The sequence below is a fragment of the Calliopsis andreniformis genome, unplaced genomic scaffold, assembly GCF_051401765.1.
Source record: "Calliopsis andreniformis isolate RMS-2024a unplaced genomic scaffold, iyCalAndr_principal scaffold0002, whole genome shotgun sequence".
Taxonomy (NCBI): domain Eukaryota; kingdom Metazoa; phylum Arthropoda; class Insecta; order Hymenoptera; family Andrenidae; genus Calliopsis; species Calliopsis andreniformis.
This window is the reverse complement of record NW_027480423.1, coordinates 23,358,682-23,374,964: the sequence shown is the minus strand read 5'-3', so window position 1 is coordinate 23,374,964 and position 16,283 is coordinate 23,358,682.

Here is a 16,283-nt window from a genome sequence, read left to right as displayed (position 1 = left end):
AACTATTCAATCTGTTGGAGCAATGCCCTAGGGTGAAGCCTAGGTTGCTCGGAAAGTAGAAATGTCCATAAGTTTCATACTGGTTGCAATTATTCGTGTTATACGATTTAAAAACTGTTGTATTTATATTGTATTTGATGCTTCTGGCGATGACTTCTAAGGCACTAACTATTCGATCTGGTGGAGCAACGCAATAGAGTGAAGCCTAGGTTGCCCGGAACGTAGAATTGGCCATCACTTTCAAACTGGTTGCAATTATTCCTGTTATATGATGGAAACACTGTTGTATTTTTTTTGCATTTTATGGTTCGGGCGTTGACTTCTAAGGCCCTAACTATTCATTCTGTTGGAGCAACGCCCTAGGGTGAAGCCTAGGTTGCTCGGAAAGTAGAAATGACCATAAGTTTCATAGTGGTTGCAATTATTCGTTTTATACGATGGAAGAACTGTTGTATTTATATTGTATTTTATGCTTCTGGCGTTGACCTCTAAGGCACTGACTATTCGATCTGGTGGAGCAACACAATAGTGTGATGCCTAGGTTGCCCAGAACGTAGAATTGGCCATCAATTTCAAACTGGTTGCAATTATACCTGTTATATGATGGAAACACTGCTGTATTTTTTTTGCATTTTATGGTTCGGGCGTTAACTTCTAAGGCCCTAACTATTCAATCCGTTGAAGCAACGCCCTAGGGTGAATCCTAGGTTGCTCGGAAAGTAGAAATGACCATTAGTTTAATACTGGTTGCAATTATTCGTTTTATACGATGGAAAAACTGTTGTATTTATATTGTATTTTATGTTTCTGGCGTTGACTTCTAAGGCACTAACTATTCGATCTCGTGGAGCAACGCCCTAGAGTGAAGCCGACGTTGCCCGGAAAGGAGAAATGACCATCACTTTCAAACTGGTTGCAATTAATCCTTTTATACGATGGAAACACTGCTGTATTTTTTTTGCATTTTATGCTTCGGGCGTTGACTTCTAAGGCCCTAACTATTCAGTCTGTTGGAGCAATGCCCTAGGGTGAAGCCCAACTTGCTCGGAAAGTAGAAATGACCATAAGTTTCATACTGGTTGCAATTATTCGTTTTATACGATGGAAAAGCTGTTGCATTTATATCGTATTTTATGCTTCTGGCGTTGACTTCTTAGGCCGTAACTATTCTTTCTGGTGGAGCAACGCCCTAGAGTGAAACCTATGTTGCCCGGAACGTAGAAATGACCATCACTTTCAAACTGGTTGCAATTAATCCTTTTATACGATGGAAACACTGCTGTATTTTTTTTGCATTTTATGGTTCGGGCGTTGACTTCTAAGGCCCTAACTATTCAATCTGTTGGAGCAACGCCCTAGGGTGAAGCCTAGGTTGCTCGGAAAGTAGAAATGTCCATAAGTTTCATACTGGTTGCAATTATTCGTGTTATACGATTTAAAAACTGTTGTATTTATATTGTATTTGATACTTCTGGCGTTGACTTCTAAGGCACTAACTATTCGATCTGGTGGAGCAACGCAATAGAGTGAAGCCTAGGTTGCCCGGAACGTAGAATTGGCCATCACTTTCAAACTGGATGCAATTATTCCTGTTATATGATGGAAACACTGTTGTATTTTTATTGCATTTTATGCTTCGGGCGTTGACTTCTAAGGCCCTAACTATTCAATCTGTTGGAGCAACGCCCTAGGGTGAAGCCTAGGTTGCTCGGAAAGTAGAAATGACCATAAGTTTCATAGTGGTTGCAATTATTCGTTTTATACGATGGAAGAACTGTTGTATTTATATTGTATTTTATGCTTCTGGCGTTGACCTCTAAGGCACTGACTATTCGATCTGGTGGAGCAACACAATAGTGTGATGCCTAGGTTGCCCAGAACGTAGAATTGGCCATCAATTTCAAACTGGTTGCAATTATACCTGTTATATGATGGAAACACTGCTGTATTTTTTTTGCATTTTATGGTTCGGGCGTTAACTTCTAAGGCCCTAACTATTCAATCCGTTGAAGCAACGCCCTAGGGTGAATCCTAGGTTGCTCGGAAAGTAGAAATGACCATTAGTTTAATACTGGTTGCAATTATTCGTTTTATACGATGGAAAAACTGTTGTATTTATATTGTATTTTATGTTTCTGGCGTTGACTTCTAAGGCACTAACTATTCGATCTCGTGGAGCAACGCCCTAGAGTGAAGCCGACGTTGCCCGGAAAGGAGAAATGACCATCACTTTCAAACTGGTTGCAATTAATCCTTTTATACGATGGAAACACTGCTGTATTTTTTTTGCATTTTATGCTTCGGGCGTTGACTTCTAAGGCCCTAACTATTCAGTCTGTTGGAGCAATGCCCTAGGGTGAAGCCCAACTTGCTCGGAAAGTAGAAATGACCATAAGTTTCATACTGGTTGCAATTATTCGTTTTATACGATGGAAAAGCTGTTGCATTTATATCGTATTTTATGCTTCTGGCGTTGACTTCTTAGGCCGTAACTATTCTTTCTGGTGGAGCAACGCCCTAGAGTGAAACCTATGTTGCCCGGAACGTAGAAATGACCATCACTTTCAAACTGGTTGCAATTAATCCTTTTATACGATGGAAACACTGCTGTATTTTTTTTGCATTTTATGGTTCGGGCGTTGACTTCTAAGGCCCTAACTATTCAATCTGTTGGAGCAACGCCCTAGGGTGAAGCCTAGGTTGCTCGGAAAGTAGAAATGTCCATAAGTTTCATACTGGTTGCAATTATTCGTGTTATACGATTTAAAAACTGTTGTATTTATATTGTATTTGATACTTCTGGCGTTGACTTCTAAGGCACTAACTATTCGATCTGGTGGAGCAACGCAATAGAGTGAAGCCTAGGTTGCCCGGAACGTAGAATTGGCCATCACTTTCAAACTGGATGCAATTATTCCTGTTATATGATGGAAACACTGTTGTATTTTTATTGCATTTTATGCTTCGGGCGTTGACTTCTAAGGCCCTAACTATTCAATCTGTTGGAGCAACGCCCTAGGGTGAAGCCTAGGTTGCTCGGAAAGTAGAAATGACCATAAGTTTCATACTGGTTGCAATTATTCGTTTTATACGATGGAAAAGTTGTTGTATTTATACTGTATTTTATGCTTCTGGCGTTGACTTCTAAGGCACTAACTATTCGATCTGGTGGAGCAACGCCCTAGAGTGAAGCCTAGGTTGCCCTGAATGTAGAATTGGCCATCACTTTCAAACTGGTTGCAGTTATTCCTGTTATATGATGGAAACACTGTTGTATTTTTTTTGCATTTTATGGTTCTGGCGTTGACTGCTAAGGCCCTAACTATTCAATCTGTTGGAGCAACGCCCTAGGGTGAGGCCTAGGTTCCTCGGAAAGTAGAAATGTCCATAAGTTTCATACTGGTTGCAATTATTCGTTTTATACGATGGAAAAGCTGTTGTACTTATATTGTATTTTATGCTTCTGGCGTTGACTTCTAAGACACTATCTATTCGATCTGGTGGAGCAACGCCCTAGAGCGAAGCCTAGGTTGCCCGGAACGTAGAATTGGCCATCAGTTTCAAACTGGTTGCAATTATTCCTGTTATATGATGGATACAGTGTTGTATTTTTATTGCATTTTATGCTTCGGGCGTTGACTTCTAAGGCCCTAACTATTCAATCTGTTGGAGCAACGCCCTAGGGTGAAGCCTAGCTTGCTCGGAAAGTAGAAATGACCATAAGTTTCATAGTGGTTGCAATTATTCGTTTTATACGATGGAAGAACTGTTGTATTTATATTGTATTTTATGCTTCTGGCGTTGACCTCTAAGGCACTGACTATTCGATCTGGTGGAGCAACACAATAGTGTGATGCCTAGGTTGCCCGGAACGTAGAATTGGCCATCAATTTCAAACTGGTTGCAATTATACCTGTTATATGATGGAAACACTGCTGTATTTTTTTTGCATTTTATGGTTCGGGCGTTAACTTCTAAGGCCCTAACTATTCAATCCGTTGGAGCAACGCCCTAGGGTGAAGCCTAGGTTGCTCGGAAAGTAGAAATGACCATTAGTTTCATACTGGTTGCAATTATTCGTTTTATACGATGGAAAAACTGTTGTATTTATATTGTATTTTATGCTTCTGGCGTTGACTTCTAAGGCACTAACTATTCGATCTCTTGGAGCAACGCCCTAGAGTGAAGCCGACGTTGCCCGGAAAGGAGAAATGACCATCACTTTCAAACTGGTTGCAATTAATCCTTTTATACGATGGAAACACTGCTGTATTTTTTTTGCATTTTATGGTTCGGGCGTTGACTTCTAAGGCCCTAACTATTCAATCTGTTGGAGCAACGCCCTAGGGTGAAGCCTAGGTTGCTCGGAAAGTAGAAATGTCCATAAGTTTCATACTGGTTGCAATTATTCGTGTTATACGATTTAAAAACTGTTGTATTTATATTGTATTTGATACTTCTGGCGTTGACTTCTAAGGCACTAACTATTCGATCTGGTGGAGCAACGCAATAGAGTGAAGCCTAGGTTGCCCTGAATGTAGAATTGGCCATCACTTTCAAACTGGTTGCAGTTATTCCTGTTATATGATGGAAACACTGTTGTATCTTTATTGCATTTTATGCTTCGGGCGTTGACTTCTAAGGCACTAACTATTCGATCTTGTGGAGCAACGAAATAGATTGATGCCTAGGTTGCCCGGAACGTAGAATTGGCCATCAATTTCAAACTGGTTGCAATTATACCTGTTATATGATGGAAACACTGCTGTATTTTTTTTGCATTTTATGCTTCGGGCGTTGACTTCTAAGGCGCTAACTATTCAGTCTGTTGGAGCAATGCCCTAGGGTGAAGCCCAACTTGCTCGGAAAGTAGAAATGACCATAAGTTTCATACTGGTTGCAATTATTCGTTTTATACGATGGAAAAGCTGTTGCATTTATATCGTATTTTATGCTTCTGGCGTTGACTTCTTAGGCCATAACTCTTCTTTCTCGTGGAGCAACGCCCTAGAGTGAAACCTATGTTGCCCGGAACGTAGAAATGACCATCACTTTCAAACTGCTTGCAATTATACCTGTTATATGATGGAAAAACTGTTGTATTTTTATTGCATTTTATCCTTCGGGCATTGACTTCTGAGTCCCTAACTACTCAATCTGGTGGGACAACGGCCTAGGGTGAAGCCTAGGTTGCCCGGAACGTAGAAATAACCATAACTTTTACACTGGTAGCAATTATTCGTTTTATACAATGGAAAAACTGTTGTATTTATATTGTATTTTATACATCTGGCGTTGACTTCTAAGGTACTAACTATTCGATGTAGTGGAGCAACGCCCTAGAGTGAAGCCTATATTGCCCGGAACGTGGAAATGACCATCACTTTCAAACTGGTTGCAATTATTCCTGTTATATGATGGAAAAACTGTTGTATTTTTATTGCATTTTATGCTTCGGGCATTGACTTCTAAGGCCCTAACTATTCAATCTGGTGGTACAACGGCCTAGGGTGAAGCCTAGGTTGCTCGGAAAGCAGATATGACCATAAGTTTCATACTGGTTGCATTTATTCGTTTTATACGATGGAGAAACTGTTGTATTTATATTGTATTTTATGCTTCTGGCGTTGACTTCTAAGGCACTAGCTATTCGATCTGGTGGAGCAACGCCCTAGAGTGAAGCCTAGGTTGCCCGGCACGTCGAATTGGCCATCACTTTCAATCTGCTTGCAATTATACCTGTGATATGATGGATACACTGTTGTATTTTTATTGCATTTTATGCTTCGGGCGTTGACTTCTAAGGCCCTAACTATTCAATCTGTTGGACCAACGACCTAGGGTGAAGCCTAGCTTGCTCGGAAAGTAGAAATGACCATAAGTTTCATACTGGTTGCAATTATTCGTTTTATACGATGGAAAAACTGTTGTATTTATATTGTATTTTATGCTTCTGGCGTTGACTTCTATGGCACTAACTATTCGATCTGGTGGAGCAACGCCCTAGAGCGAAGCCTAGGTTGCCTGGAACGTAGAATTGTCCGTCACTTTCAAACTGGTTGCAATTATTCCTGTTATATGATGGAAACACTGTTGTATCTTTATTGCATTTTATGCTTCGGGCGTTGACTTCTAAGGCCCTAACTATTCAATCTGTTGCAGCAACGCCCTAGGGTGAAGCCTAGGTTGCTCGGAAAGTAGAAATGACCATAAGTTCCATACTGGTTGCAATTATTCGTTTTATAGGATGGAAAAACTGTTGTACTTATATTGTATTTTATGCTTCTGGCGTTGACTTCTAAGGCACTATCTATTCGATCTGGTGGAGCAACGCCCTAGAGCGAAGCCTAGGTTGCCTGGAACGTAGAATTGTCCGTCACTTTCAAACTGGTTGCAATTATTCCTGTTAAATGATGGAAAAACTGTTGCATTTTTATTGCATTTTATGCTTCGGGCGTTGACTTCTAAGGCCCTAACAACTCAATCTGTTGGAGCAACGCCCCAGGGTGAAGCTTAGGTTGCCCTGAAAGTAGAAATGACGTTAACTTTCATTCTGGTTGCAATTATTCGTTTTATACGATGGAAAAACTGCTGTATTTATATTGTATTTTATACATCTGGCGTTGACTTCTAAGGTACTAACTATTCGATCTAGTGGAGCAACGCCCTAGAGTGAAGCCTATGTTGCCCGGAACGTAGAAATGACCATCACTTTCACACTGTTTGCAAATATACATTATATACGATGGAAAAGCTGTTGTATTTATATGGTATTTTATGCTTCTGGCGTTGACTTCTTACGACCTAACTATTTAATCTGGTAGAGCACCGCCCTAGAGTGAAGCCTAGGTTGCTCGGAATGTAGAAATGACCATAACTTTCACACTGGTAGCAATTATTCGTTTTATACGATGGAAAAGATGTTGTATTTATATTGTATTTTATGCCTCTGGCGTTGACTTCTAAGGCCGTAGCTATTAGATGTGGTGGAGCAACGCCCTAGAGTGACGCCTAGGGTGCTCGGAACGTAGAAATGACCATTACTTTCACACTGTTTGCAATTATTCCTTTTATACGATGGAAAAGCTGTTGTATTTATATCGTATTTTATGCTTCTGGCGTTGACTTCTAAGGCCCTAACTATTCGATCTGGTGGAACAACGCCCTAGAGTGAAGCCTAGGTTGCCTGGAACGTAGAACTGACCATCACTTTCACACGGGTTGCTATTATTCCTGTTATAGGATGGAAAGACTGTTGTATTTTTATTGTATTTTATGCTTCTGGCGTTGACTTCTAAGGCCGTAGCTATTAGATGTGGTGGAGCAACGCCCTAGAGTGAAGCCTAGGTTGCCCGGAACGCAGAAATGACCATTACTTTCACACTGGTTGCAATTATTCGTTTTATACGATGGAAAAGCAGTTGTATTTATATCGTATTTTATGCTTCTGGCGTTGACTTTTTAGGCCCTAACTATACGATCTGGAGGAACAACGCCCTAGAGTGAAGCCTAGGTTGCCTGGAACGTAGAAATGACCATCACCTTCACACGGGTTGCAATTATTCCTGTTATAGGATGGAAAGACTGTTGTATTTTTATTGTATTTTATACTCCAGGCGGTGACTTCTGAGGCCGTAGCTATTCGATGTGGTGGAGGAACGCCATAGAGTGAAGCCTAGGTTGCCCGGAACGTAGAAATGACCATAACTTTCACACTGGTTGCTATCATTCGTTTTATACGATGAGAAAACTGTTATATTTATATTGCATTTTATGCTTCTGTCGTTGACTTCTTGGGCCCTAACCATTCGATCTGGTGGAACAACGCCCTGGAGTGAAACCTAGGTTGCCCGGAACGTAGAATTGGCCATCACTTTCAAACTGGTTGCAATTATTCCTGTTATATGATGGAAGCACTGTTGTATTTTTATTGTATTTTATGCTTCAGGCGTAGGCTTCTTAATCCGTAGCTATTCGATATGGTGGAGCACCGCCCTAGAGTGAAGCCTAGATTGCTCGGAACGTAGAAATGACCATTACTTTCACACTGTTTTCAATTATTGCTTTTATACGATGGAAAAGCTGTTGTATTTATTTTGTATTTTATGCTTCGGGCGTTGACTTCTAAGGCCCTAACTATTTCATCTGGTGGAGCAGCGCCCTAGAGTGAAGCCTCGGTTGCCCGGAACGTGGAATTGGCCATCACTTTCAAACTGGTTGCAATTATTCCAGTTATATGATGGAAACACTGTTGTATTTATATTGTATTTTATGCCTTTGGCGATGACTTCTAAGGCCGTAGCTATTAGATGTGGTGGAGCAACGCCCTAGAGTGGTGCCTAGGGTGCTCGGAACGTAGAAATGACCATTACTTTCACACTGGTTGCAATTATTCGTTTTATACGATATAAAAGCTGTTGTATTTATATCGTATTTTATGCTTCTGGCGTTGACTTCTAAGGCCCTAACTATTCGATCTGGTGGAACAACGCCCTAGAGTGAAGCCTAGGTTGCCCGGAACGTAGAAATGACCATTACTTGCACACTGTTTGCAATTATTCCTTTTATACGATGGAAAACTGTTGTATTTATATCGTATTTTATGCTTCTTGCGTTGATTTCTAAGGACCTAACTATTCGATCTGGCGGAGCAACGCCCTAGAGTGAAGCCTAGGTTGCTCGGAATGTAGAAATGACCATAACTTTCACACTGGTTGCAATTATTCGTTTTATACGATGGAAAAACTGTTGCATCTTTATCGTATTTTATGCTTCTGGCGTTGACTTCTTAGGCCGTAACTATACGATCTGGAGGAGCAACGCCCGGGAGTGAAACCTAGGCTGCCCGGAACGTAGAAATGACCATAACTTTTACACTGGTAGCAATCATTCGTTTTAAACAATGGAAAAACTGTTCTATTTATTTTAAATTTAATGCTTCGGGCGTTGACTTCTAAGGCCCTAACTGTCTGATCTGGTGGAGCAACGCCCTAGTGTGAAGCCTAGGTGGTCCGGAACGTAGGAATGACCATAACTTTTACACTGGTAGCAATTACTCGTTTTATACAATGGAAAAACCGTTCTATTTATTTTGTGTTTTATGCTTCGGGTGTTGACTTCTAAGGCCCTAACTGTATGATCTGGTGGAGCAACGCCCTAGAGTGAAACCTAGGTTGCCCGGAACTTAGAAATGACCATTACTTTCACACTGGCAGCAATTATTCGTTTTATACGATGGAAAAACTGTTCCATTTATTTTGTATTTTATGCTTCGGGCGTTGACTTCTAAGGCCCTAGCTATTCGATCTGGTCGAGCAACGCCCTAGAGTGAAGCCTAGGTTGCCCGGAACGTAGAAATGGCCATAACTTCCACACTGGTTGCAATTATTCGTTTTATACGATAGAAAAGCTGTTGTATTTATATCGTATTTTATGCTTCGGGTGTTGACTTCTAAGGCCCTAACTATTCAATCTGTTGGAGCAACGCCCTAGGGTGAAGCCTAGGTTGCTCGGAATGTAGAAATGTCCATAAGTTTTCTACTGGTTGCAATTATTCGTTTTATACGATGGAAAAGCTGTTGTATTTATATTGTATTTTATGCTTCTGGCGTTGACTTCTAAGGCACTAACTATTCGATCTGGAGGAGCAACGCCTTAGAGTGAAGCCTAGGTTGCCCGGAACCTAGAAATGACCATAACTTTTACACTGGCAGCAATTATTCGTTTTATACAATGGAAAAACTGTTCTATTTATTTTGCATTTAATGCTTCGGGCGTTGACTTCTAAGGCCCTAACTGTTTGATCTGGTGGAGCAACGCCCTAGAGTGAAGCCTAGGTTGCCCGGAACGTAGAAAAGACCATTACCTTCACACTGGTTGCAATTATTCCTGTGTTACGATGGAAAAACTGTTGCATCTTTATTGTATTTTATGCTTCTGGCGTTGATTTCTAAGGCCCTAATTATCCGATCTGGTGGAGCAACGCCCTAGAGTGAAGCCTAGGTTGCCCGGAACGTAGAAATGACCATTACATTCACACTGGTTGCAATTATTCGTCTTATACGATGGAAAAGCTGTTGTATTTATATCGTATTTTATGCTTCGGGCGTTAACTTCTAAGGCCCTAACTGTTTGATCTGGTGGAGCAACGCCCTAGAGTGAAGCCTAGGTTGCCCGGAACGTAGAAATGATCATTACTTTCGCACTGGTTGCAATTAGTCATGCTATACGATGGAAAAACTGTTGCATTTTTATTGTGTTTTATGCTTCTGGCGTTGACTTCTGTGGCCCTACCTATTCGATCTGGTGGAGCGACACGCTAGAGTGCAGCCTAGGTAGCCCGGAACGTAGAAATGACCACAACTTTCACACTGATTGCTATTATTCGTTTTATACGATGGAAAAGCTGTTACATTTATGTTGTATATTATGCTTCTGGCGTTGCCTTCTAAGGCACTACCTATTCGATCTGGTGGAGCATCACTCTACAGTGAAGCCGAAGTTGCCCGGAACGTAGAAATGACCATTACTTCCACACTGTTTGTAAATATACATTAGATACGATGGAAAAGCTGTTGTACTTATATTGTAATTTATGCTTCTGGCGTTGACTTCTTAGGCCCTAACTATTTGATCTGGAGGAGCAACGCCCTAGAGTGGAGCCTAGGTTGCCCGGAACGTTGAAATGACCATAACTTTCACACTGGTTGCTATTATTCCTTTTATACAATGGCAAAGCTGTTGTATTTATATTGTATTTTATGCTTCCGGCGTTAGCTTCTAAGGCCGTAGCTATCAGATGTGGAGCAGCAACGCCTTAGAGTGACGCGTAGGTTGCCAGGAACGTAGAAATGACCATTACTTTCACAATGTTCGCAATCATTCATTTTATACGATGGAAAAACTGTTGTACTTATATTGTATTTTATGCTTCGGGCGTTGACTTCTAAGGCCCTAACTATTCGATTTGGTGGAGCAACGCCCTAGAGTGAAGCCTAGGTTGCCCGGAACGTAGAAATGACCATCACTTTCAAACTGGTTGCAATTATTCCTGTTATATGATGGAAAAACTGTTGTATTTTTATTGCATTTTATGCTTCGGGCATTAACTTCTAAGATCCTAACTATTCAATCTGTTGTAGCAGCGCCCTAGGGTGAAGCCTAGGTTGCCCGGAATGTAGAAATGACCAGTACTTTCACACTGTTTGCAGATACTCCTGCTATACGATGGAAAAACTGTTGCATCTTTATTGAGTTGTATGCTTCTGGCGTTGACTTCTAAGGCACTAACTATTCGATCTGGTGGAGGAACGCCCTAGAGTGAAGCCCAGGTTGCCCGGAACGTAGAAATGACCATAACTTTCACACTGGTTGCTATTATTCGTTTTATACGATGGAAAAACTGTTATATTTATATTGTATTTAATGCTTCTGGCGTTCACTTCTTAGGCCCTAACTATTCGATCTGGTGGAACAACACCGTAGAGTGAAGCCTAGGTTGCCCGGAACGTAGAAATGACCATTACTTTCACACTGTTTGCAATTATTCCTTCTATACGATGGAATTAGCTGTTGTATTTATATCGTATTTTATGCTTCTGGCGTTTACTTCTAAGGACCTAACTATTCGATCTGGTGGAGCAACGCAGTAGAGTGAAGCCTAGGCTGCCCGGAACGTAGAATTGGCCATCACTTTCAAACTGGTTGCAATTATTCCTGTTATATGATGGAAACACTGTTGAATTTTTTTTGCATTTTATGGTTCGGGCGTTGACTTCTAAGGCCCTAACTATTCAATCTGTTGGAGCAACGCCCTAGGGTGAAGCCTAGGTTGCTCGGAAAATAGAAATGACCATAACTTTCATACTGGTTGCAATTATTCGTTTTATATGATGGAAAAACTGTTGTATTTATTTTGTATTTTATGCTTCTGGCGTTCACTTCTTAGGCCCTAACTGTTCGATCTGGTGGAACAACGGCCTAGGGTGTAGCCTAGGTTGCCCGGAACGTAGAAATGACCATAACTTTTACACTGGTAGCAATTATTCGTTTTATACAATGGAAAAACTGTTGTATTTATATTGTATTTTATACATCTGGCGTTGACTTCTAAGGTACTAACTATTCGATGTAGTGGAGCAACGCCCTAGAGTGAAGCCTATATTGCCCGGAACGTGGAAATGACCATCACTTTCAAACTGGTTGCAATTATTCCTGTTATATGATGGAAAAACTGTTGTATTTTTATTGCATTTTATGCTTCGGGCATTGACTTCTAAGGCCCTAACTATTCAATCTGGTGGTACAACGGCCTAGGGTGAAGCCTAGGTTGCTCGGAAAGCAGATATGACCATAAGTTTCATACTGGTTGCATTTATTCGTTTTATACGATGGAGAAACTGTTGTATTTATATTGTATTTTATGCTTCTGGCGTTGACTTCTAAGGCACTAGCTATTCGATCTGGTGGAGCAACGCCCTAGAGTGAAGCCTAGGTTGCCCGGCACGTCGAATTGGCCATCACTTTCAATCTGCTTGCAATTATACCTGTGATATGATGGATACACTGTTGTATTTTTATTGCATTTTATGCTTCGGGCGTTGACTTCTAAGGCCCTAACTATTCAATCTGTTGGACCAACGACCTAGGGTGAAGCCTAGCTTGCTCGGAAAGTAGAAATGACCATAAGTTTCATACTGGTTGCAATTATTCGTTTTATACGATGGAAAAACTGTTGTATTTATATTGTATTTTATGCTTCTGGCGTTGACTTCTATGGCACTAACTATTCGATCTGGTGGAGCAACGCCCTAGAGCGAAGCCTAGGTTGCCTGGAACGTAGAATTGTCCGTCACTTTCAAACTGGTTGCAATTATTCCTGTTATATGATGGAAACACTGTTGTATCTTTATTGCATTTTATGCTTCGGGCGTTGACTTCTAAGGCCCTAACTATTCAATCTGTTGCAGCAACGCCCTAGGGTGAAGCCTAGGTTGCTCGGAAAGTAGAAATGACCATAAGTTCCATACTGGTTGCAATTATTCGTTTTATAGGATGGAAAAACTGTTGTACTTATATTGTATTTTATGCTTCTGGCGTTGACTTCTAAGGCACTATCTATTCGATCTGGTGGAGCAACGCCCTAGAGCGAAGCCTAGGTTGCCTGGAACGTAGAATCGTCCGTCACTTTCAAACTGGTTGCAATTATTCCTGTTAAATGATGGAAAAACTGTTGCATTTTTATTGCATTTTATGCTTCGGGCGTTGACTTCTAAGGCCCTAACAACTCAATCTGTTGGAGCAACGCCCCAGGGTGAAGCTTAGGTTGCCCTGAAAGTAGAAATGACGTTAACTTTCATTCTGGTTGCAATTATTCGTTTTATACGATGGAAAAACTGCTGTATTTATATTGTATTTTATACATCTGGCGTTGACTTCTAAGGTACTAACTATTCGATCTAGTGGAGCAACGCCCTAGAGTGAAGCCTATGTTGCCCGGAACGTAGAAATGACCATCACTTTCACACTGTTTGCAAATATACATTATATACGATGGAAAAGCTGTTGTATTTATATGGTATTTTATGCTTCTGGCGTTGACTTCTTACGACCTAACTATTCGATCTGGTGGAACAACGCCCTAGAGTGAAGCCTAGGTTGCCTGGAACGTAGAACTGACCATCACTTTCACACGGGTTGCTATTATTCCTGTTATAGGATGGAAAGACTGTTGTATTTTTATTGTATTTTATGCTTCTGGCGTTGACTTCTAAGGCCGTAGCTATTAGATGTGGTGGAGCAACGCCCTAGAGTGAAGCCTAGGTTGCCCGGAACGCAGAAATGACCATTACTTTCACACTGGTTGCAATTATTCGTTTTATACGATGGAAAAGCAGTTGTATTTATATCGTATTTTATGCTTCTGGCGTTGACTTTTTAGGCCCTAACTATACGATCTGGAGGAACAACGCCCTAGAGTGAAGCCTAGGTTGCCTGGAACGTAGAAATGACCATCACCTTCACACGGGTTGCAATTATTCCTGTTATAGGATGGAAAGACTGTTGTATTTTTATTGTATTTTATACTCCAGGCGGTGACTTCTGAGGCCGTAGCTATTCGATGTGGTGGAGGAACGCCATAGAGTGAAGCCTAGGTTGCCCGGAACGTAGAAATGACCATAACTTTCACACTGGTTGCTATCATTCGTTTTATACGATGAGAAAACTGTTATATTTATATTGCATTTTATGCTTCTGTCGTTGACTTCTTGGGCCCTAACCATTCGATCTGGTGGAACAACGCCCTGGAGTGAAACCTAGGTTGCCCGGAACGTAGAATTGGCCATCACTTTCAAACTGGTTGCAATTATTCCTGTTATATGATGGAAGCACTGTTGTATTTTTATTGTATTTTATGCTTCAGGCGTAGGCTTCTTAATCCGTAGCTATTCGATATGGTGGAGCACCGCCCTAGAGTGAAGCCTAGATTGCTCGGAACGTAGAAATGACCATTACTTTCACACTGTTTTCAATTATTGCTTTTATACGATGGAAAAGCTGTTGTATTTATTTTGTATTTTATGCTTCGGGCGTTGACTTCTAAGGCCCTAACTATTTCATCTGGTGGAGCAGCGCCCTAGAGTGAAGCCTCGGTTGCCCGGAACGTGGAATTGGCCATCACTTTCAAACTGGTTGCAATTATTCCAGTTATATGATGGAAACACTGTTGTATTTATATTGTATTTTATGCCTTTGGCGATGACTTCTAAGGCCGTAGCTATTAGATGTGGTGGAGCAACGCCCTAGAGTGGTGCCTAGGGTGCTCGGAACGTAGAAATGACCATTACTTTCACACTGGTTGCAATTATTCGTTTTATACGATATAAAAGCTGTTGTATTTATATCGTATTTTATGCTTCTGGCGTTGACTTCTAAGGCCCTAACTATTCGATCTGGTGGAACAACGCCCTAGAGTGAAGCCTAGGTTGCCCGGAACGTAGAAATGACCATTACTTGCACACTGTTTGCAATTATTCCTTTTATACGATGGAAAACTGTTGTATTTATATCGTATTTTATGCTTCTTGCGTTGATTTCTAAGGACCTAACTATTCGATCTGGCGGAGCAACGCCCTAGAGTGAAGCCTAGGTTGCTCGGAATGTAGAAATGACCATAACTTTCACACTGGTTGCAATTATTCGTTTTATACGATGGAAAAACTGTTGCATCTTTATCGTATTTTATGCTTCTGGCGTTGACTTCTTAGGCCGTAACTATACGATCTGGAGGAGCAACGCCCGGGAGTGAAACCTAGGCTGCCCGGAACGTAGAAATGACCATAACTTTTACACTGGTAGCAATCATTCGTTTTAAACAATGGAAAAACTGTTCTATTTATTTTAAATTTAATGCTTCGGGCGTTGACTTCTAAGGCCCTAACTGTCTGATCTGGTGGAGCAACGCCCTAGTGTGAAGCCTAGGTGGTCCGGAACGTAGGAATGACCATAACTTTTACACTGGTAGCAATTACTCGTTTTATACAATGGAAAAACCGTTCTATTTATTTTGTGTTTTATGCTTCGGGTGTTGACTTCTAAGGCCCTAACTGTATGATCTGGTGGAGCAACGCCCTAGAGTGAAACCTAGGTTGCCCGGAACTTAGAAATGACCATTACTTTCACACTGGCAGCAATTATTCGTTTTATACGATGGAAAAACTGTTCCATTTATTTTGTATTTTATGCTTCGGGCGTTGACTTCTAAGGCCCTAGCTATTCGATCTGGTCGAGCAACGCCCTAGAGTGAAGCCTAGGTTGCCCGGAACGTAGAAATGGCCATAACTTCCACACTGGTTGCAATTATTCGTTTTATACGATAGAAAAGCTGTTGTATTTATATCGTATTTTATGCTTCGGGTGTTGACTTCTAAGGCCCTAACTATTCAATCTGTTGGAGCAACGCCCTAGGGTGAAGCCTAGGTTGCTCGGAATGTAGAAATGTCCATAAGTTTTCTACTGGTTGCAATTATTCGTTTTATACGATGGAAAAGCTGTTGTATTTATATTGTATTTTATGCTTCTGGCGTTGACTTCTAAGGCACTAACTATTCGATCTGGAGGAGCAACGCCTTAGAGTGAAGCCTAGGTTGCCCGGAACCTAGAAATGACCATAACTTTTACACTGGCAGCAATTATTCGTTTTATACAATGGAAAAACTGTTCTATTTATTTTGCATTTAATGCTTCGGGCGTTGACTTCTAAGGCCCTAACTGTTTGATCTGGT